This window comes from Pristiophorus japonicus, chromosome 13 (genome assembly GCF_044704955.1).
Source record: "Pristiophorus japonicus isolate sPriJap1 chromosome 13, sPriJap1.hap1, whole genome shotgun sequence".
Classification (NCBI taxonomy): domain Eukaryota; kingdom Metazoa; phylum Chordata; class Chondrichthyes; family Pristiophoridae; genus Pristiophorus; species Pristiophorus japonicus.
In genome coordinates, this window is record NC_091989.1 from 12,896,913 (window position 1) to 12,920,443 (window position 23,531).

General features: G+C 54.8%; 1 long non-coding RNA gene across 3 annotated transcripts in view; it reads right to left on the bottom strand.

Moving 5' to 3' along the window:
- LOC139277944 (uncharacterized) overlaps window positions 1-23,531 on the bottom strand; it is a 190,792-nt gene that overhangs the window by 153,468 nt on the left and 13,793 nt on the right. For all 3 annotated transcript variants that reach the window (XR_011596183.1, XR_011596181.1, XR_011596182.1), the window contains exon 2: window positions 14,577-14,947. This is a non-coding gene — a long non-coding RNA (uncharacterized lncRNA). The remainder of the gene's footprint in view (window positions 1-14,576; window positions 14,948-23,531) is intronic.

A 23,531-nucleotide genomic window follows, 5' to 3' on the forward strand; every position in this document is an offset into this window, starting at 1 on the left:
AGGAAGCGCGTAGAGTTTTGTGGGAGGACCTGCCGAAGGTCGGCCCGGAGGGCGCCGAAAATCTGGAAGCTCCGCTAAGCCTGGCGGAGCTGACCGGTGCCCTCGCCCGGCTCTCGAGGGGAAAATCCCCGGGGCTGGACGGGCTGACCGTGGAGTTCCACAGGGCGTTCTGGGACGTCCTGGGGAGCGACTACGCGCGGGTCCTGGGGGAAAGTCTGGCGACCGGGGAGATGCCCCTCTCTTGGCGCAGGGCAGTCATCGTCCTGCTGCCTAAGAAGGGCGATCTCCGCCTCCTTAAGAACTGGCGCCCGGTCTCCCTCCTCAGCACGGACTACAAAATCTTCGCCAGGGCGATGTCTGCTCGCCTTGGTGCTGTGCTGGACCACATGATCCACCCCGACCAGTCATACACGGTCCCGGGCCGGACAATCCACGATAACATCCATCTGGTCCGGGACCTCATCCATTGTTCCCAGGAGGCTGGTCTGTCGGTCGCCTTCCTATCCCTCGACCAAGAGAAGGCGTTCGACAGGGTGGATCACGACTATCTGCTCGGAACTCTGCGCGCTTTCGGGTTCGGGACGCATTTCGTCGCCCGGATCCGACTTTTGTACGCCGCCGCGGAGTGTCTGATTAAGGTTAACGGGTCCTTGACGGCGCCCCTTCGCTTTAGGAGAGGGGTGCGCCAGGGATGCCCCATGTCCGGCCAGTTATACGCCGTTTGCGTGGAGCCTTTCCTGCGCCTCTTGCGGACGAGGTTGACGGGACTGGCTCTGCAAGGGCCGGGCGTGGAGGTCGTCCTCTCGGCTTACGCCGATGACGTGCTCCTCGCGGTAGAGGATCCCGCTGACCTGCGGAGGATGCGTGAGTGCCAGGAGATTTACTCGGCCGCGTCCTCCGCCAGGATCAACTGGGAGAAATGTTCCGGACTCCTGGTGGGTCAGTGGCGGGTGGACTCCCTGCCGGAGGAGCTCAGGCCTTTTGCCTGGAGCACGACCCATCTCCTCTATCTGGGAGTCTACCTTAGCCCCGACGAGGGAGCCTGGCCGGCGAACTGGCAGGAGCTGGAGGCCAAGGTCGCCGCTCGCCTAGGGCGCTGGACAGGACTGCTCCGAGTGCTGTCCTACAGGGGTCGAGCGCTAGTCATAAACCAGCTGGTGGCCGCAATGCTGTGGTACCGGCTGGTCACTTTGACCCCTCCCCCTGCGTTTGTCGCCAAGATACAGAAGAAGCTGGTGGACTTCTTCTGGAACAACAGGAAGCACTGGGTCTCTGCCGCGGTCTTGAGTCTCCCGCTTGAGGAGGGCGGTCAGTCGTTGGTGTGCGTCAGCGCCCAGCTCGCGACTTTCCGTCTTCAGACCCTGCAGAGATACCTTTACGTCGAGCCCCCTCCTAGGTGGTGTGCTCTGGCGAGGTATTTCTTCCGCCAGCAGCTCGACCTCAATTATGACACGCAGCTCCTGTTTGTGAACTTGGGGGGTGCCAGGACCGCCCTCCGGGAGCTGCCTGTCTTTTACAGGGAACTCATCAGGGTCTGGAACAAAGTCTCCACCAAGCGCAGCTCTCCACCGGCTGGAGTGGCGGCCGTCCTGCAGGAGCCGCTGCTCGGGAATCCGTACCTCCACGGCCGAGGCTTTATGTGGCGGTCGGAAGAGAGGGCTGTGGCTGGTGAGGTGACCAGGGTCAGGGACCTGCTCGATGGCGGAGGAGCGGGCTGGATGGCGCCAGTCACGCTGGCGCGGCGCCTAAATTCTGCCAACGTCCGCCACGCGGCCGATGCCATCGAGTCGCTAAAAACAGCTCTGGGCCCTGACTCCGTTAGGTGTATCGAGGAGGCTCAAGCACGTGGGGAGATCCCGTCCGAACTGACCCCCGTCCGGACGGAATTCCTCATCGGCGCCAAACCCCGGAACCTCCCTCGGGGGCCGGCGCCTCACAACTTGAGCCGCCTCGGGGAAATCCCCTCCGTGCCTTTCAGTTCCGCGCGGAGGGGTTTCCTGTACGGGCTGCTCCTGCACACCCTCAACTTTGCCATCCTCGCCGGCCGTCCGGACACGCCATGGCGTACCATCTTGCCGTCCGGAGGAGGCGGGGGTCCCCGATGGAGGGCACTCTACGCAGGGGTCCTCCCACTATTCATCGGGGACTTGGCCTGGAGGGTGGTGCACGGAGCAGTGCCGTGCAACAAATTTTTAAGCCGGTTCACGGACTCCCAGGCCGCCTGCAATTTCTGCGGTCTGGAGGAGTCCGTGTTCCATGTTTTTATGGAGTGCACAAGGTTGCAGCCCCTGTTCCACTATTTGAAGGGGCTGCTCCTGAAATTCTGGCTGCACTTCAGTCCCACTCTCCTGATCTTTGGGCACCCTGTGCGGAGGGGAGCGGGTAGGTCCGAAGGCCTCCTCGTAGGACTGCTCCTGGGCACGGCCAAGGGTGCCATCAGCCGGTCCAGGCAGCGGGCGGTCGAGGGGGTCGTTCAACCTGACTGCCTGCCTCTCTTCCGCTCTTACATCCGGTCCAGGGTGTCCTTGGAGATGGAGCACGCGGTGTCCACCGGTACGCTCGCGGCCTTCCGCGAGAGGTGGGCACCGGAGGGACTGGAGTGCATCATCACGCCCGGCAACCAAATTTTAATTTGATTTTACGTTTTAAAGTTTAATTTGTTTTAATTGCCGGTGCTTTTAGTGTCCCCCTTCCCTTTTATAGGGGGCACTGGGGAAAATTGTGATTTTAGTGCCCAAAAAAAAAACCAAAAAAAAAGAAAAACACGAAAAAAAAAAACCAAAAAAAAAGGGGGGAAAAAAAGGGCCTTGAAAATGTCTGGAGTGTCACCCAGGTCGGGTGGCACCGTTTATTGTTTTTATGTTTTCACAGGTGAACTCAAAAGAGTTTCATGCACAAGGAACCAATCGTGAAGCAGTGGAGGCGTGTCCTGCTCAGTAGGAACTGTGAGCAGTGAGAGGAGCAGCCATCAACTTGAGCTCCTGCCTGGAGAGCCCTGAGACCAGCCCAGGAAAGGAAGGAAGGAAGGGGCTTCACTACAACTTCTATCCAGAGGGAGAGGAGGAGGAAGCAGAAAACATTAAACATCTTTTACCATTCTGCAAGGAGTTGGAGAGAGGGGGAAAGACAAACAACATCCAGTGTGGAAGGAGGGAGACTCTACAATTCTACAGGTGGGTGTTGGTGCAGTTCCCCAAAAGACTTTGTTGTTTCGGTGGGGGGAGGAAAGAAGACCACTGAGGGCCGGAACATCGCGGGGGGTGTGTGTGTGTGTGGTAGTGTGTGTGGGGGCCTTGCTTACAACTAGGCCCCCCCCACAATTGGAACCCCCCCCACCCCCCACATTTGCCTAGCCTGGGATAGCTGGAGCTACCAGGCTGAAGATTGTTGTTTTTCTTAAATCACCCAATTAAAGATCGTTAGGAGTGCCTGGTGGCTCCAGCTACCCCAGGTGAAGACATCTTCTCCCCGCACCTGAAGACCACCCCAAAGACTTTTGTGTTTTGCCATCTGGGGAGTGCACCCACCCACAGCTGCGAGGGGAGACCTGCCCTCGCAGCCCCCCCCCCCCTTCCCACCCCCCTCTCTCTTTCTCTGCTACTCTGTTTCTCCCCTCTCTCTCTGAGAGCCCTTCCTTCCAAATTTAATTTAAAAAAAAAAAACATTAAGACAACTGAGCAGAGGGAGCAAGGCCTCTCCCCAATTGTCAACGAGGGGAGAGGTGCCTCGTTAAGGGCTCCTCTGCTCAGTGAACATAAGAGGCCATTAAAGACCATTAAGGCCTGTGACTTTGGGGTGGGTGTAGCCCTTAAAGGGACCCCGTGATGGCGACCCCATCCACGCCGGTGGCAGGGCCAGCAAGGACGTATGCGCAGGTGGCAACCGCTTCCACAGCACCTCCTGCGCCACCCGCTGCCCTGCCACCATTTAGATTAATTACTAGAAAACACGGGGTCAAGAGCTACACTCACCCCACAATGAGCATTGAGGAGTGCGTGCGGGCGATGGCTGGGGTAGTCGGCCCCTCGGCCATTGTCGCAGCCTCCAAGATGTCTGGGAAGGCTGTTTTCTTCCTGGGGTCGGAGCGGGCGGTGTCCCTGGCCCTTGAAAAGGGGCTCACGGTGGGCGGGACGTTCCTGCCGGTGGACCCTCTCGAGGCCACCGCGCAGAGGGTCATCGTTTCAAACGTCCCGCCCTTTGTTTCCGCTGAGCTCCTCCTCCCTCACCTACAACAACTGGGGGAGGTAAGGTCAGGGATCAACCCCATACCGCTCGGCCTCAGGGAGAGCAGCCTGCGCCACGTGTTCTCCTTCCGCCGCCAGCTCTTTGTCCGGCTGGCGCGGGAGGACATGACAGAAGGGCACTTTAATGTGGTGCACGAGGGGACTGCCTACCGCGTCTTCTGGACGTCGGACGGCGTGCGGTGCCATGCCTGCAGGGAGGTGGGGCACGTTCGCAAGAACTGCCCCGCCTCCAAGGCCGCCAAACCACCGAAGGCGGCCAAGGCTGGCGCCGCCGCCACCCCTCCCCCTAGTTGCGTCCGCGTGCCGGGAGCCATGGGTGCGCGGGCATCGTCGGAGGCCTTTGTTTTCAGGGCCTCCGGCGGGGGGGAGGGAGAGCGTCCGACCGGAAAGAAGGCGCGGAAGAAGACAAAACATCAAGAGGCGGGTCCCCTCAGTGCGCCGGATAATTTGACCACCGCGCTCAGCCCAACCCCGTCACCGGCGAGCGCGGGGTGCCCCGAGCCCGTGCCCGGGCCCTTGAATACCACCACAGAGGGGCCCGGGCGCGGGCAAGAAAAGGAAAAGGGGGGGGCGGAGCGGGAGGCCTCGGCAGACATGGAGGTCTCCCTGACTCCGCGCGCCCCCAGGAACAAAAAGAGGCACCGCCCCAATGAGGCGGAGGGGGAACAACATCCCTCCGCGGAGGAGGCGGTGCCCGCCGCGTGTCCCGCGTCCCCCACCAGCGCCCCCAAATTGCGCTGCAGGCGCGAGGAGTCTTTCCCCGGGGAGGGTGAGACAGTTGAGGCTGCCCAGCCTCTGCCTCCCGGGGATGGAGTGGAAGATCTGCCTGTCGTGGGGGGCGTGGGGACCGCGGAGGAATGCGTAGCCGCCGGGCCGGGCGTCCCGGGGACTGAGGCGGGCGAGGCCGAAAAGGCCGAACCTGAGCCCGCCCAGCTATTACCCAACTTCCCCCGGGAGTTGCTCGACCCGGCAGAGAATGAAACAAATAATTATGACACTGTAGATGCTGGGCCGGGGGGTGGCAGCGGGGAGGGGGAGGAACACCCACCCTCGCCCCTTACTTTGGAGCTGGAGCACTTGGAGGGCCTGGGGATTTCCTATGGCCGGGTCTCTCCTTGTTCTCCGGTTCCTGGGGCGGAGGGGGAACCCCTTCCGCTGTCATTTCCCGACCCAGCACCATTTTTAAAAGAGCCCAGTGGGGACTCCTCTGCCGACGATCCTGGGGGTGGGATCGGGGCAGTGCCAGGGCCGGTTGGAGCGGCCGGTTCATTTGCCGTACCTTGTGCGGTCGATGGGCCGGCTGCTGGCGGCCACCTCCCGGAGGAGGACGGGGACTCGGTGGGGGACGCGGGTGAAGACCTAGAGACCACCGCCAGTGAGGCGGTGGATCTGCTCGCGGCCGCCGCTGAGGCCCTCCTCGTTCCTGCAAAGGAACTCCGGGACTTTTTGGCCCAGAGCCGGGGTCGCCGCGACCAAGCCCGACTGGCCCTGGATAAATGGTCCGAGCCGGAGCTGATCAAGGGGTCCGTCCGCGCCGCCGTTAAAACCTTGGCCGCGGGCGGGCCCTTGACAAAGGAGCAGCACCTTGAGCTGCGCGAGCTCGAGGGACTCCTCGCTGGGCTGCGGAGGGAGCGGAGTTCAACAAAAGACTCCGCTCCCTCCCCCACAATAGGTTAAGGTAGAGGTTGCACTATGCTTTTGCCATGAAGATAACCATAGCCAGCCTCAACATCAACGGCGGCAGAGGGGCACGCCGTAGATTTGACAATTTTTCGCTCCTGCGGGAGGGGAAATATGCGGTGTGCTTCCTGCAAGAAACCCACACCGTTCCGGGAGACGAAGCCACGTGGCTCCTGGAATGGCAAGGAGAGGTCCGCATGAGCCACCTCACCGCCATTTCTAGTGGGGTGGCCATCTTGCTGGGCCCGCATTTTCAGCCGGAGATCTTGGGGGTCGAGGAGCCCGTGCCAGGCCGCTTGCTGCACGTAACGGTTCGCCTGGGGGACGTGCCGCTCCATCTCGTGAACGTGTACGCCCCTCATCCCGGCCCGCAGCAAACGCGCTTCTTTGAAGAGGTGTCCGCTCTTCTTGGCTCCGTCGACGTCGGCGACTGCATTGTCCTCGGGGGGGATTTTAACTGCACCCTCGAGGCGAGGGACCGCTCCGGTGCCCCGCAGTGCATGACGGCGATGGAGAAGTTGAGGGACCTGGTCGGGTCCTTCGACTTGGTGGACGTCTGGCGAAATCTCCACCCCGACTCCAGCGCCTTTACTTGGGTGAGGCCTGGAGTTGGATGGTCTAGAGTCGACCGCCTTTACGTGTCTCGGGCGTACGTTTCCTGCGTCCCGGCGGCCTCCATGCGGCCGGTGCCGTGTTCGGACCACCACCTGGTGTGGGCGGAGCTCGCTTCGCTCCGCGCGAGGACGGGGTCCGCGTACTGGCACTTTAACAACCGGCTGCTGGAGGACGTGCGGTTCCAGGACTCGTTCCGTCGATTCTGGTCCGACTGGAGAAGGAAGCAGGGGGGCTTCCCCTCCTTGAGGCTATGGTGGGACGTGGGCAAGGCTCACGTCCGCGTCTTCTGTCAAGAGTACGCGAGGGGGTCGACCAAGAGGCGGGCGGCCAGAGTCAGGCGCCTAGAAAAAGAGGTGCTCGACCTGGAAGCCCGTCTCGGTCAAGTCGTCCAGGACCCGGCCCTGCGGACGGTGTACGAAGCGAAGAAGGCCGCGCTGAAGGACCTGCAGCTCGTCGGGTCCCGAGGCGCGTTCGTGAGGTCGCGGATCCGGTTCCTGCGGGATCTGGACCGCGGCTCCCCCTTCTTCTACTCGCTGGAAAAAAGGCAGAGTGTCCGTAAGCAGCTCTTGACGCTGCTGGCCGACGACGGCTCTCTCGTCTCGGATCCGGAGGGCGTCAACAACAGGGTCCGTGAATATTACGGGGCTCTGTTCTCTCCGGATCCGTCCAGCGAGGAAGCGCGTAGAGTTTTGTGGGAGGACCTGCCGAAGGTCAGCCCGGAGGGCGCTGAAAATCTAGAAGCTCCGCTAAGCCTGGCGGAGCTGACCGGTGCCCTCGCCCGGCTCTCGAGGGGAAAATCCCCAGGGCTGGACGGGCTGACCGTGGAGTTCCACAGGGCGTTCTGGGACGTCCTGGGGGGCGACTACGCGCGGGTCCTGGGGGAAAGTCTGGCGACCGGGGAGATGCCCCTCTCTTGGCGCAGGGCAGTCATCGTCCTGCTGCCTAAGAAGGGCGATCTCCGCCTCCTTAAGAACTGGCGCCCGGTCTCCCTCCTCAGCACGGACTACAAAATCTTCGCCAGGGCGATGTCTGCTCGCCTTGGTGCCGTGCTGGACCACATGATCCACCCCGACCAGTCATACACGGTCCCGGGCCGGACGATCCACGACAACATCCATCTGGTCCGGGACCTCATCCATTGCTCCCAGGAGGCTGGTCTGTCGGTCGCCTTCCTATCCCTCGACCAAGAGAAGGCGTTCGACAGGGTGGATCACGACTATCTGCTCGGAACTCTGCGCGCTTTCGGGTTCGGGACGCATTTCGTCGCCCGGATCCGACTTTTGTACGCCGCCGCGGAGTGTCTGATTAAGGTTAACGGGTCCTTGACGGCGCCCCTTCGCTTTAGGAGAGGGGTGCGCCAGGGATGCCCCATGTCCGGCCAGTTATACGCCGTTTGCGTGGAGCCTTTCCTGCGCCTCTTGCGGACGAGGTTGACGGGACTGGCTCTGCAAGGGCCGGGCGTGGAGGTCGTCCTCTCGGCTTACGCCGATGACGTGCTCCTCGCGGTAGAGGATCCCGCTGACCTGCGGAGGATGCGTGAGTGCCAGGAGATTTACTCGGCCGCGTCCTCCGCCAGGATCAACTGGGAGAAATGTTCCGGACTCCTGGTGGGTCAGTGGCGGGTGGACTCCCTGCCGGAGGAGCTCAGGCCTTTTGCCTGGAGCACGACCCATCTCCTCTATCTGGGAGTCTACCTTAGCCCCGACGAGGAAGCCTGGCCGGCGAACTGGCAGGAGCTGGAGGCCAAGGTCGCCGCTCGCCTAGGGCGCTGGACAGGACTGCTCCGAGTGCTGTCCTACAGGGGTCGAGCGCTAGTCATAAACCAGCTGGTGGCCGCAATGTTGTGGTACCGGCTGGTCACTTTGACCCCTCCCCCTGCGTTTGTCGCCAAGATACAGAAGAAGCTGGTGGACTTCTTCTGGAACAACAGGAAGCACTGGGTCTCTGTCGCGGTCTTGAGTCTCCCGCTTGAGGAGGGCGGTCAGTCGTTGGTGTGCGTCAGCGCCCAGCTCGCGACTTTCCGTCTTCAGACCCTGCAGAGATACCTTTACGTCGAGCCCCCTCCTAGGTGGTGTGCTCTGGCGAGGTATTTCTTCCGCCAGCAGCTCGACCTCAATTATGACACGCAGCTCCTGTTTGTGAACTTGGGGGGTGCCAGGACCGCCCTCCGGGAGCTGCCTGTCTTTTACAGGGAACTCATCAGGGTCTGGAACAAAGTCTCCACCAAGCGCAGCTCTCCGCCGGCTGGAGTGGCGGCCGTCCTGCAGGAGCCGCTGCTCGGGAATCCGTACCTCCACGGCCGAGGCTTCATGTGGCGGTCGGAAGAGAGGGCTGTGGCTGGTGAGGTGACCAGGGTCAGGGACCTGCTCGATGGCGGAGGAGCGGGCTGGATGGCGCCAGTCACGCTGGCGCGGCGCCTAAATTCTGCCAACGTCCGCCGCGCGGCCGATGCCATCGAGTCGCTAAAAACAGCTCTGGGCCCTGACTCCGTTAGGTGTATCGAGGAGGCTCAAGCACGTGGGGAGATCCCGTCCGAACTGACCCCCGTCCGGACGGAATTCCTCATCGGCGCCAAACCCCGGAACCTCCCTCGGGGGCCGGCGCCTCACAACTTGAGCCGCCTCGGGGAAATCCCCTCCGTGCCTTTCAGTTCCGCGCGGAGGGGTTTCCTGTACGGGCTGCTCCTGCACACCCTCAACTTTGCCATCCTCGCCGGCCGTCCGGACACGCCATGGCGTACCATCTTGCCGTCCGGAGGAGGCGGGGGTCCCCGATGGAGGGCACTCTACGCAGGGGTCCTCCCACTATTCATCGGGGACTTGGCCTGGAGGGTGGTGCACGGAGCAGTGCCGTGCAACAAATTTTTAAGCCGGTTCACGGACTCCCAGGCCGCCTGCAATTTCTGCGGTCTGGAGGAGTCCGTGTTCCATGTTTTTATTGAGTGCACGAGGTTGCAGCCCCTGTTCCATTATTTGAAGGGGCTGCTCCTGAAATTCTGGCTGCACTTCAGTCCCACCCTCCTGATCTTTGGGCACCCTGTGCGGAGGGGAGCGGGTAGGTCCGAAGGCCTCCTCGTAGGACTGCTCCTGGGCACGGCCAAGGGTGCCATCAGCCGGTCCAGGCAGCGGGCGGTCGAGGGGGTCGTTCAACCTGACTGCCTGCCTCTCTTCCGCTCTTACATCCGGTCCAGGGTGTCCTTGGAGATGGAGCACGCGGTGTCCACCGGTACGCTCGCGGCCTTCCGCGAGAGGTGGGCACCGGAGGGACTGGAGTGCATCATCACGCCCGGCAACCAAATTTTAATTTGATTTTACGTTTTAAAGTTAATTTGTTTTAATTGCCGGTGCTTTTAGTGTCCCCTTCCCTTTTATAGGGGGCACTGGGGAAAAATTGTGATTTTAGTGCCCAAAAAAAAAAACCAAAAAAAGAAAAACACAAAAAAAACAAAAAAAGGGGGGGAAAAAAAGGGCCTTGTAAATGTCTGGAGTGTCACCCAGGTCGGGTGGCACCGTTATTGTTTTATGGTTTCACAGGTAGACTCTAAAAGAGTTTCATGCACAAGGCTATTCATCGGGGACTTGGCCTGGAGGGTGGTGCACGGAGCAGTGCCGTGCAATAAATTTTTAAGCCGGTTCACGGACTCCCAGGCCGCCTGCAATTTCTGCGGTCTGGAGGAGTCCGTGTTCCATGTTTTTATTGAATGCACGAGGTTGCAGCCCCTGTTCCACTATTTGAAGGGGCTGCTCCTGAAATTCTGGCTGCACTTCAGTCCCACTCTCCTGATCTTTGGGCACCCTGTGCGGAGGGGAGCGGGTAGGTCCGAAGGCCTCCTCGTAGGACTGCTCCTGGGCACGGCCAAGGGTGCCATCAGCCGGTCCAGGCAGCGGGCGGTCGAGGGGGTCGTTCAACCTGACTGCCTGCCTCTCTTCCGCTCTTACATCCGGTCCAGGGTGTCCTTGGAGATGGAGCACGCGGTGTCCACCGGTACGCTCGCGGCCTTCCGCGAGAGGTGGGCACCGGAGGGACTGGAGTGCATCATCACGCCCGGCAACCAAATTTTAATTTGATTTTACGTTTTAAAGTTTAATTTGTTTTAATTGCCGGTGCTTTTAGTGTCCCCCTTCCCTTTTATAGGGGGCACTGGGGAAAATTGTGATTTTAGTGCCCAAAAAAAAAACAAAAAAAAAGAAAAACACAAAAAAAAATCAAAAAAAAAAGGGGGGAAAAAAGGGCCTTGAAAATGTCTGGAGTGTCACCCAGGTCGGGTGGCACCGTTTATTGTTTTTATGTTTTCACAGGTGAACTCAAAAGAGTTTCATGCACAAGGCTCTAAAAGAGTTTCATGCACAAGGACCCCCAGGTCCCTCTGCACCGCAGCATGTTGTAATTTCTCCCCATTCAAATAATATTCCCTTTTACTGTTTTTTTTCCAAGGTGGATGACCTCACATTTTCCGACATTCTATTCCATCCGCCAAACCTTAGCCCATTCACTTAACCTATCTAAATCTCTTTGCAGCCTCTCTGTGTCCTCGACACAACCCGCTTTCCCACTCATCTTTGTGTCATCTGCAAATGTCATTACACTATACTCTGTCCCCTCTTCCAGGTCATCTATGTATACTGTAAACAGTTGTGGTCCCAGCACCGATCCCTGTGGCACACCACTAACCACCGATTTCCAACCCGAAAAGGACCCATTTATCACGACTCTCTGCTTTCTGTTAGCCAGCCAATTCCCGATCCATGCTAATACATTTCCTCTGACTCCGCGTACCTTTATCTTCTGCAGTAACCTTTTTGTGGCACCTTATCGAATGCCTTTTGGAAATCTAAATATACCACATCTATCGGTACACCTCTATCCACCATGCTCGTTATATCCTCAAAGAATTCCAGTAAATTAGTTAAACATGATTTCCCCTTCATGAATCCATGTTGCGTCTGCTTGATTCCACTATTCCTATCGAGATGTCCCGCTATTTCTTCATTAATGATAGCTTCAAGCATTTTCCCCACTACAGATGTTAAACTAACCGGCCTATAGTTACCTGCCTTTTGTCTGCCTCCTTTTTTAAACAGAGACGTTACATTAGCTGCTTTCCAATCCGCTGGTACCTCCCAGAGTCCAGAGAATTTTGGTAGATTATAATGAATGCATCTGCTATAACTTCCGCCATCTCTTTTAATACCCTGGGATGTATTTCATCAGGACCAGGGGACTTGTCTACCTTGAATCCCATTAGCCTGTCCAGCACTACCCCCTAGTGATAGTGATTGTCTCAAGGTCCTCCCTTTCCACATTCCCGTGACCAGCAATTTTTGGCATGGTTTTTGTGTCTTCCACTGTGAAGACCGAAGCAAAATAATTGTTTAAGGTCTCAGCCATTTCCACATTTCCAATTATTAAATCCCCCTTCTCATCTTCGAAGGGACCAACATTTACTTTACTCACTCTCTTCCGTTTTATATATCGGTAAAAGCTTTTACTATCTGTTTTTATGTTTTGCGCAAGTTTACTTTCGTAATCTATCTTTCCTTTCTTTATTGCTTTCTTAGTCATTCTTTGCTGTCATTTAAAATTTTCCCAATCTTCTAGTTTCCCACTAACCATGGCCATCTTATACGCATTGGTTTTTAATTTGATACTCTCCTTTATTTCGTTGGTTATCCACAGCTGGTTATCCCTTCTCTTACCGCCCTTCATTTTCACTGGAATATATTTTTGTTGAGCACTATGAAAGAGCTCCTTAAAAGTCCTCCACTGTTCCTCAATTCTGCCACCGTTTAGTCTGTGTTTCCAGTCTACTTTAGCCAACTCTGCCCTCATCCCACTGTAGTCCCCTTTGTTTAAGCATAGTACGCTCGTTTGAGACACTACTTCCTCACCCTCAATCTGTATTACAAATTCAACCATACTGTGATCACTCATTCCGAGAGGATCTTTTACTAGGAGATCGTTTATTATTCCTGTCTCATGACACAGGACCAGATCTAAGATAGATTGCTCCCTTGTAGGTTCTGTTACATACTGTTCTAAGAAACAATCCCGTATGCATTCTATGAATTCCTCCTCCAGGCTACCCCGTGCGATTTGATTTGACCAAATCGATATGTAGGTTAAAATCCCCCTTGATTACTGCTGTTCCTTTTTCACATGCCTCCATTATTCCCTTGATTATTGTCCGCCCCACCGTGAAGTTATTATTTGGGGGCCTATAAACTACGCCCACCAGTGACTTTTTCCCCTTACTATCTCTAATCTCCACCCACAATGATTCAACATTTTGTTCATTAGAGCCAATATCATCTCTCACAACTGCCCTGATATCATCCTTTATTAACAGAGCTACCCCACCTCCTTTCCCTTCTTGTCTATCCTTCCGAATTGTCAGATACCCCTGTATGTTTAATTCCCAATCTTGGCCACCCTGCAACCACGTTTCTGTAATGGTCACCAAATCATACCCATTTGTAATGATTTGTGCCGTCAACTCATTTACTTTATTTCGAATGCTGCGTGCGGTTAGGTAGAGTGTTTTAATGCTAGTTTTTTAACCATGATTTTTTTGTTTTGACCCCTCCTGCAGCCCCTTTATATTCATACATATTGTCCCTTCCTATCACCTTGTGGTTTACACTTACCCCAGTGCTACTCTGCCCTGTTGCCTCCTGCATTCTTTCTTGGGGTCCTGTTCATCTGCACTCTCACCCACTCTAACTAGCTCAGAGCCCTCTCCTGGGTTCCGAAAAGCCCTCGCATTGAGGCTCCGAGCTTTCAGGCTTGCCATTTTATTACAGTTTGACCCTTCAGAAATTTGCTGTACAGTGGCCCCTTTTGTTTTTTGCCTTGTGTTTCTCTGCCCTCCACTTTTACTCATCTCCTTTCTGTCTTTTGCTTCTGTCTCCATTTTGTTTCCCTCTGTCTCCCTGCATTGGTTCCCATCCCCCTGCCATATTAGTTTAACTCCTCCCCAACAGCACTAGCAAACACTCCCCCTAGGACATTGGTTCCGGTCCTGCCCAGGTGCAGACCGTCTGGTTTGTACTGGTCCCACCTCCCCCAGAACCGGTTCCAATGCCCCAGGAATTTGAATCCCTCCCTGCTGCACCACTGCTCAAGCCACGTATTCATCTGCGCTATCCTGCGATTCCTACTCTGACTAGCACGTGGCACTGGTAGCAATCCTGAGATTACTACTTTTGAGGTCCTACTTTTTAATTTAGCTCCTAGCTCCTTAAATTCGTCTCGTAGGACCTCATCCCTTTTTTTACCTATGTTGTTGGTACCAATGTGCACTACGACAACTAGCTGTTCACCCTCCCTTTTCAGAATGTCCTGCACCCGCTCCAAGACATCCTTGACCTCTGCACCAGGGAGGCAACATACCATCCTGGAGTCTCGGTTGCGGCCGCAGAAACGCCTATCTATTCTCCGTACAATTGAATCCCCTATCACTATCGCTCTCCCACTCTTTTTCCTGCCCTCCTGTGCAACAGAGCCAGCCACGGTGCCATGAACTTGGCTGCTGCTGCCCTCCCCTGATGAGTCATCCCCCTCAACAGTACTCAAAACGGTGTATCTGTTTTGCAGGGGGATGACCGCAGGGGACCCCTGCACTACCTTCCTTGCACTGCTCTTCCTGCTGGTCTTCCATTCCCTAGCTGGCTGTGGACCCTTCATCTGCGGTCAGACCAACTCACTACACGTGCTACTCACGTCATTCCCAGCATCGTGGATGCTCCAGAGTGAATCCACCCTCAGCTCCAATTCCGCAACGCGGTCAGTCAGGAGCTGCAGGCGGATACACTTCCCGCACACTTAGTCGTCAGGGACACCAGAAGTGTCCCTGAGTTCCCACATGGTACAGGAGGAGCATATCACGTGACCGAGATCTCCTGCCATGACTTAACCCTAAGATACACTTAATTTGGCGACAACAATGTTAACAGGTTACTTACTGATATAAAAAAGAAAAAGACAACAATATTAACGGGTTACTTACTGATATAAAAAAGAAAAAGAAAAGCTACTCACCAATCACCAGCCAATCACATACCCCTTTGGCTGTGACATCATCTTTTGATTTCTTTCTACTTCTTTTTTGCTTTTTCTCCTGGCTGGAGCTGTACAAGCCGGGCATTTATAGGCCTCATCACGCACCCTGGACTCGCGCTGCTCGAACTGCCATTCCTCCTGCGACCTTGGGCCTTTATAGGCCTCGTCATGCACCCCAGACTCGCGCTGCTCGAACTGCCATTCCTCCTGCGACCTTGGGCCTTTATAGGCCTCATCACGCACCCCGGACTTGCGCTGTTAAAACTGACGCACCTCCTCCGACGTTGGGCCTTTATAGGCCTCTCCACGCACCCCGGACTCGCGCTGCTCGCAAGATATGCCGCAAACATCTGGACCAAGTAAAGAAAAGGTTCAGCATGGACACTGAGGAACCTGAGGAAGATCATGAGATGTCACCCACACCACCGCCAGTGAACGAGCAACAAGGACATTCACCAGCATGCACAGTCCCTGCGGCCAGCCCGGACAGGCCAGAATCACCTCAGGTGACAGAGACGCATACCAAGGCCCAACCACCAGAGCCCCAACTGCGGCGCTCCACGAGAGAGCGCCGACCGCCTGAAAGGCTCAATCGTTGGGGGGAGGTGATGTCATGTTTGTAACCTTCATATAACTGTTACCTTTATGTAACAACACTGTACACTGTATATACCTGAGTAATGCACACCTTGACCACAGGGGGTGAACTTGTGGGAGACACTCCTCACCTGGTCATCCAGGCATACAAAGGGAGGTCCCACGCAGGGTCATCACTTCTTGGTCCTGTGAATAAAGGTTCAGGTCACAGAGTGACCTTGTCTGCAGTACATGCCTCATGTGATTCTATAGTAAGGTGTAAGGACACTACATAAATAATGATCTTTTGGTTTCCTGATTAGTCGGTAGTGCTCTCTCTCTCTCCCGCCACCGACATAATAAGAACATAAGAATTGGGAACAGGAGTAGGCCATCTATCCCCTCGAGCCTGCTCCGCCATTCAAAAAGATCATGGCTGATCTGGCCGTGGACTCAGCTCCACTTACCCGCCCGCTCCCCATAAACCTTAATTCCCTTATTGGTTAAAAATCTATCTATCTGTGATTTGAATACATTCAGTGAGCTAGCCTCAACTGCTTCCCTGGGCAAAGAATTCCATAGATTCACAACCCTCTGGGAGAAGAAATTCCTTCTCAACTCGGTTTTAAATTGGCTCCCCCGTATTTTGAGGCTGTGCCCCCTAGTTCTAGTCTCCCCGACCAGTGGAAACAACCTCTCTGCCTCTATCTTGTCTATCCCTTTCATTATTTTAAATGTTTCTATAAGATCACCCCTCATCCCTCTGAACCCCAACGAGTAAAGACCCAGTCCACTCAATCTATCATCATAAGGTAACCCCCTCATCTCCGGAAACAGCCTTGTGAATCGTCTCTGTACCCCCTCCAAAGCTAGTATATCCTTCCTTAAGTAAGGTGACCAAAACTGCACGCAGTACTCCAGGTGCGGCCTCACCAATACCCCGTACAGTTGCATCAGGACCCCCCTGCCCCTGCACTCCACCTCCACCGTGTGGCTATTAAGTCTCCTCATAACCAATCCATATTGCCTTGCAACGGTATCAAAGTCAACGGCTGAACGTTGTTCGATATCTGAAATTACCTCCTTCAGTATTCCATGTTGGGCAGCTATCAGTTTCAGATCTTGCACCATATGTTGTGAAGAGGTGTGGATCAGTCGAGTGGCCTCAATGAAAAATAAGAAGTTGTCTACAATGAAAAGGCAACCATTAGCTTTCCAGTCAAAGAGATCCGTGCCAAAAGTCTTCCAGGGTTGCTCAGACAGTGCAGATTGTATCGTGGACTTGACCAGATTTATCTCTTCATCAACACAGCTCAGATGGTTCTAAACAATTTCTTTGAGCTTCTAACTTATGCCAGGCTGCCACTTGGCCTGTCAGGCACTCTTTCCAGATCTCTTGATTTCTGTATGTACTTTACCATCATCCTCAAGGCACATCGATGGTGAGGTCCCTTGAGCTGTGCTTCTTGAGACACCAACTGCCTGGTAGGTTCAGGTCAATGGGATTTACATAGGCATCCTCATCCCCTTGAACTCTCTCAGTCACTCCTGATATTGGAGCTCATGTCTGCCATTATCAGGTGTACGTCTCTGGATGGTGGATGCCCATGCCTGTTGTAAGTTTTCTATTTATCGGTGCGAGATCGTGGCTGAGATCTGACAAAAGATGAGCAGTGAGAGATCGTGGCGGAGGTGCGGCGAATGTTTTGTGGTGGAGGAACGGCGAGAGATCATGGCGGAGGAGCGGTGAGAGATCAGCGGCGAGAGATCACTGCGGAGGAGCGGCGAGAGGTCGTGGCGGAAGCGCGGCGAATGTTTTGTGGCGGAGGAGCGGCAAATGAGGGTGCGGGGCCCAGAAGAGCCGAGGGCCCAGGGACAGCACGGGCCAGCCCACACTGCGATATGTGTGCGCACTAGGTCCGTGCAGCACAGCAGGTCTCCAGTCGACCTGGTTTATCCTTGCCACTGGATAAAGACTTAGCTCTGTCAAGCCCGTGTGGTGGCTGATATGCAACGGTCACCACACATTTAAAAAATCCACGCACAGGCATCTTCCACCCCTGGTGTTCAGGACTGGAATATCGGGTCCTCCACTGAAACATCTGTGAACTCATCCCTTTTGGTGTGGAAGCAAGTCATCCTCGTTCAAGGGACCGCCTATGATGATGATGATATATCGGTGGGCTTATTTCTCTATTTGCAGCATCGATTCAGAGGGTACGTGTGTTGGGACACCATTGTAGACTGAAGTTTCCTTCATGCATTTAGATGATTTACATTTGCTTACCCAGCTGCCTGGGTTCTCCTAAGGAGTCTCTGCTGTTTTTTAACAGCTTTGCTCTGTCTTGAATGTTGTTTTGCCTTCTCTAGTGTAAGGTCAGGATCATGCTGAAGACTTTCCAACAATCATTTATGTTGCAAGCCAACAACAAGGTTGTCATAAATCATTAAATTTCACCATATAGCACTCTGTGCTCATAGTACTCTGCAAAGCAGTATGGGACTGTAAAACAAAACTGCCAGCAAATTGACCCTCTTACCGCCTTTTGTTAAATTTCAGTGTCTCACAAGTTACAGGATAAATTTTGCAAGGCCCCACTAAATCGTTCTGCGTTTGAGACTCCTTGGAAAACGGAAGGCACAAAATCATTTTGCATTCCTCTCAACGCCCCTCAGATCTTTCCATAAACATCTCCCGTCAGTCCCTCTGTCCGTCAGCTCAAATGAGTATATCGACTGCCTCTTCCCCCGTCACATAGAGCAGTGGGAAGGTTTGAATCTCCTCATTCTTTGCATATAAACTGGGCACTTTTCTCTATCGCCTACATCCTGCCATACATGGAGACCCTGCCTCAGCTTTTATCCAGTTAACTCTCTCTGTGGGGCTAATTGAAATGCTCTCTGCCTTTCCTTTACCCTCGGTTGCCAGGCAGTGCTTTGGCCGTACTCCTAGGGAGGCTGTGCTTTGTGCCTAGGCCATCGCATGTGGCTCCATCCCTCTCCAAAATACACTAGTTGTCCCCGTGAGATGTGAACGGGTCCTTCGAGTCGAGCTCAAGGATATGTGGAGTAGCGAACAAGTGAGTTTTAATTAGCACAAAGTCGCTCTATTTTCCAGTTCATTCATCTCCATGCTTGTCTCCTCCTCAGTCCCCTGGCGCCTTCATAGTGGTTGTAGGGCCCAGCGGGGATGTCTCGACTGAGATCATCGCCTGGAATCCGGAATATCAGCCTTATTTTTTTTTAAATAAATGCTTATGTGGCCCCCTTTGTAAGAGAACTGGGGGTGAGGAAGCCGTTTAAAGTTACGCCCAAGCAAGGCATCCAGATACCCATGCCCGCCCCCCGCTCTCTGACCCTGGGCACATAAGATGGACTTTCTACCCTCCTTGTTGAGCAGCCATGACCATGCAAATCATTAGACCTCCCTTTGACCTCATGAACTTTGGCAGGGTCAGGAGCAGGGGTCCAGAGTGAGCCCCACAGACGTACAATGCCTCTGTCAAGGAAAATTCCCAGGTTCAATACCTGGTCTGTGCTGAGTTAGAGAACGGAAAGGTTAGCCATGGTCCCCACTCAAGTTTGCTCTACAGTGACCCCCCCACTGGAAGTATTTCCGTGGATCACAGCATGGCCTCGCCCGAGCCAAGGAGGGTGCTGACCAGTCTGCAACCGGGCCTTCCAGACCCAGAGCTGGCGAGGACGTCCGAGAACGACATCTGCAGCTTCCACACAGGAAACACAGCAGCCTTCCCAGACCCATGAGACACTGAGGCGTAGTAGCAGATTATGCATGTGTAAGAGGGGTTATAAGGAACTGCACAAGGGTGAGAAATGAAGTTATTGTGTAAGTTATTTTGCACTGGTTGGGATGATGTCATAAATCTTTATTTTTTCCACCTATATCTGGGCAGGTGTGCCATTTCAGAGTGGGCAATTATGTATGAAGGCACGCATTGGGATGGCCATGCAAAATAGAAAATGAAGGGTCATGTGGGGATGAAATTATCTGAATCGAGCAGCAATCGGACGTATCTGCACCTCCCTTGCAGGGTTAGGATGGCGACAGGGATCCTGGTCCTCCACCTCCTCCTCCTCCATCTCCTCCCTCCTCCAACCCCTCCTCCCTCCTGCTGCACCTCCTCCTCCTCTCCCTCCTCCTGCTGCACCTCCTCCTCCTCTCCCTCCTCCCTCCCTCCTCTTCCTCCTCCTCCCTTCCTCCCCATTCAGGAGCGTACTGCAAAGCGCCACCAAGCAACGGAACCTGTGTTTGAGGATCCCGATGCAGTGCTCGATGATGCTCCCGGTGGCAGAACGAGCGTCGTTGTAGGGGGTTCCAAAGTGGAGTCCCCAAGCAGCCATCCGCAATCGTGGCTTGGCCCGGTGAAGACGGCCGGGCACACTGCTCTGGTGCAGGATGACGGAATCCTGGCTGCTGCCTGGGTACCTGGCATCAACTGCCAGGATCCTACGCTGGTGGTCGCACACCAGCTGCACATTCAGGGAGTGGAATCCCTTTCGGTTCATGAAGAGTTCGGGATGGTTCAGTGGCGCCCTCAGGCCAAAGCATGTGCAGTCGATGGCAGCCTGCACCCTGGGGAACCCTGCAATACAGACAAATCCGGCCTGCCGCTCTACCTGCTTCTCCCTGCTCATGGGGAAGGAGATATGTTGGTCGCTTCTCTTATACACAGCATCGGTCACCTGCCCGATGGAGCGATGGGCAGACAATTAGGAAATGTTGGAGATGTCTGCAGTGGCAGACTGGAACGAGCTCGTCGCGTAAAAGTTGAGAGCGATGGTGACCTTGGTCTCAACATTGAGAGTTGTCCTCAGCCTTGTGTGAGGCTGCAGATCTGCCCACGGGAGATTGCATAGCTCGCTCAGGATGTCCTTTCTAAATCTGAGCCTTTGCAGACATTGCTCGTCACTGAGCTCCAGGAATGAAAACTGACGTTGGTACACCCTTTCACAGTAGGCCCTCCTTCCCCCAGGTCTGTGCTGGGCCACTCCGATATCAGCTGGCTGATCGCCTTCTCCCTGTTCCTGCTGATGTTCCTCAGCCTCTGCAGGCTGCTGCTGGCAAGGCTCCTGGCCCAGTATGTGGTGCGGGGGTACAGTGTACCTGACCCTCCTCCCCACGCCATCTCCCTCCTGGCCACCCTCTCAACGTGGAGGTCTGCGGCCTTCTGCAGGCCTTTCTCCATGTTGGGCAGCCATGGCTGCTGGCTCCCTTGCCCGCTGTCTCTGTGCCCGTTGCTGATGTGTTCGGGAGGGAGTTGGATGTAGTCCTTGCGGCTGGGGGGGGTTCGGGGGGGGTGTGGAGGGGGCGTGGAGGGGAGGTACTGGGGTGGGTGATCAGCCATGATCTTGTTGAATGGCGGTGCGGGCTCGAGGGGCCGAATGGCCTACTCCTGCACATATTTTCATTGTTTCTATGTTTCTATGATGGCGCCGCCTTCTCCTGCTTGCCGCCCTGTGCACAACACGTTGCCCTGCCAACACTGAGCCCATTCTGTCTGCAGGCTCAACCCTCACATGCAGGCCTCTGTGGAGCAGAGAATCAGGTCCATAGGCCACGACTAATCAGTGAGAATGACGAGACTCAAGTCAAGAGTCTCATCGCCAAGACCATGCAGAAATCAAGCGCAGGCAGTGGAAAGAGCGTGCGGCAAACCAGTCCCACCCACCCCTTCCCTCAACGACTATCTGTCCCACCTGTGACAGGGACCGTGGTTCTCGTATTGGACTGTTCAGCCACTTAAGAGCTCATGTTTCAAGTGGAAGCAAGTCTTCCTCGATTTCGAGGGACTGCCTATGACGATAATGATGAGAGTGAAAAAGTGTTCTAAACTCTCAAAACTTTATCCAAAGTCCACTGCAGGTTTAGCAAATCCCTACAGAGAAATCCGAGAAAGTTTTCACGAAAAAAAGCCCAATCACACCTGTCATGTATTCAACCAGCATTGTAACCCATGCATAATCTGACCTAAGTTGTACACTGTGAGAACAATGACCACTAGGTGGGAGACACTCCTAACCTGGACCTTCAGGTATAAAAGGGGAAGCTCCACCCACCTTCATCACTTGAGTGCTAAGAAATAAAGGACAGGTCACAGACTGACCTTCTCTCAAGCATGGGCCTCGTGTGCATTTATACTGTATAGTAAGGACGTATCAATGGCAACGAGAAACTGGGATTTAAACCACGCAAGCATGGCCACTAGCAGAACAGATGAGAGGTACTGTGTTAAGGAATGGTTGGGACAGAGATTCAACATTGTTAAAGCAGCACACGGTTCTCCAGGCAGACAAGGGCAGTCGGGCATGCCCCAACATGTAGTCGAACCCAGAGGGGGAGTTCGACAGAGACAATGGCAAGTTGAACGGTGATTCACGCCATTCAAGGGACAATGCGGGCAGTAATGGGGCCATCAACACCTGTTAATGGCGCACTCAAGGACAGTTACAGGGGCAGTCAGGGACGATCGACTGACAAGGGACCTTTTGTTTCCAACAGCAGCTCATGTTGGAGGCATGGAGGCACACACTCAGCCGGAGTTTGCAGAGATGAGCAAAATACCTGCAGAAATTGCAGAAATGAACGCTGGGGGAAATCGCTGGAAGCTGAAATTCAGCGAGTTCATGTGGAGCACGTATACAGTTCATACACCAGGACGCCACCGATAATGATGAAAGTGCTCCTCAATGGCATCCCAGTATCAATGGAGCTAGACACGGGGGCCAGCCAGTCCCTGATGGGTATCAAACAGTTCTAAAAGTTGTGGGCATCCTAGGCCAGGAGGCCAAAATTATCACCGATTGACGCACAGCTACGGACTTACACAAAGCAGATCATTCCGGTGCTCGGCAGCGCCACGGTAGTCGTGACCCACAAAGATTCGGAGAACAGGTTGCCACTCTGGATTGTCCCAGGGGACGGTCCCGCACTACTGGGGAGGAGTTGGCTTGCTGTCATGAACTGGAAATGGGGCGATGTCAATGCAATTTCCTCTGTGGAGCGAGTATCATGCTCAATGATCTTGGACAAATTTGGCTCATTATTTCAACCCGGCATCGGCACTTTCATGTGGGCCAAGGAAATGATTCACATAAACCCAGACGCCAGGCCAGTACATCACAAGGCCAGAGCGGTGCCGTACGTGATGCGGGAAAAGATAGAAGGCGAATTGGACCACCTGCTGAGGGAAGGCATCATCTCGCCAGTCGAATTCAGTGATTGGGCGAGCCCGATCGTGCCGGTGCTCAAGGCGGATGGGTCGGTCAGGATATGTGGTGATTACAAGGCCACCATCAATCAGGTGACACTCCAAGACCAGTACCCGCTACCGAGAGCGGAGGACCTCTTTGCGACGCTATCCGGTGGCAAACATTTTTCAAAATTGGATCTGACCACAGCTTACATGACCCAGGAGCTGGCGAGTGAGTCGAAGAAGCTGACCACCATCACGACACACAAGGGGTTGTTTGAGTACAACAGATGTCCGTTCGGGATTTGCTCGGCCGCCGCGATCTTCCAACGAAATATGAAAAGCCTCCTCAAGTCGATTCCAGGGACGGTGGTTTTTCAGGACGACATCCTCATCACGGGTTACGATACTAAAGAACACCTCCACAGCCTGGAGGAGGTGCTACGCAGACTAGACCAGGTAGGGCTGCAACTGAAAAAGGCGAAGTGCGTCTTCCTAGCTCGAGGTAGAATTCCTGGGGATGAGGGTAGCAGCAGACGGGATCAGCCCTACTGCGTCCAAGACGGAAGCGATCCAGAGAGCACCCAGACCCCGTAACACGACAGAGCTGCGTTCGTTCCTGGGGCTCCTGAACTATTTTGGTAACTTTCTTCCCAAATTGAGCACGCTGCTAGGGCCGCTACACGTGCTCCTATGCAAAGGTCGCGAATGGGTCTGGGGGGGACAGCCAGGAAAGGGCTTTTAATAGAACACACAATTTGTTATGTTCCAACACTCTGTTAACACTATATGACCCATGTAAGAAACGTGTTAACGTGCGATGTGTCGTCCTATGGGGTCGGGTGTGTGTTGCAGCATGTCAATATCAAGGGTCAGTTACAGCCAGTAGCTTATGCCTCCAGGAGTCTGTCCCAGGCAGAAAGGGGCTACGGGATGGTAGAAAAGGAGGCGCTCATATGTGTATATGCGGTAAAGAAAATGCACCAGTACCTGTTTGGCAGGAAATTTGAGCTGGAGACAGATCACAAACCCCTAACGTCCCTTTTGGCCGACAACAAGGCCATAAATGCAAACGCATCGGCCCGCATACAGAGTGGGCACTCACGTTAGTCGCCTATGACTATACAATTCGGCACAGACCGGGCAC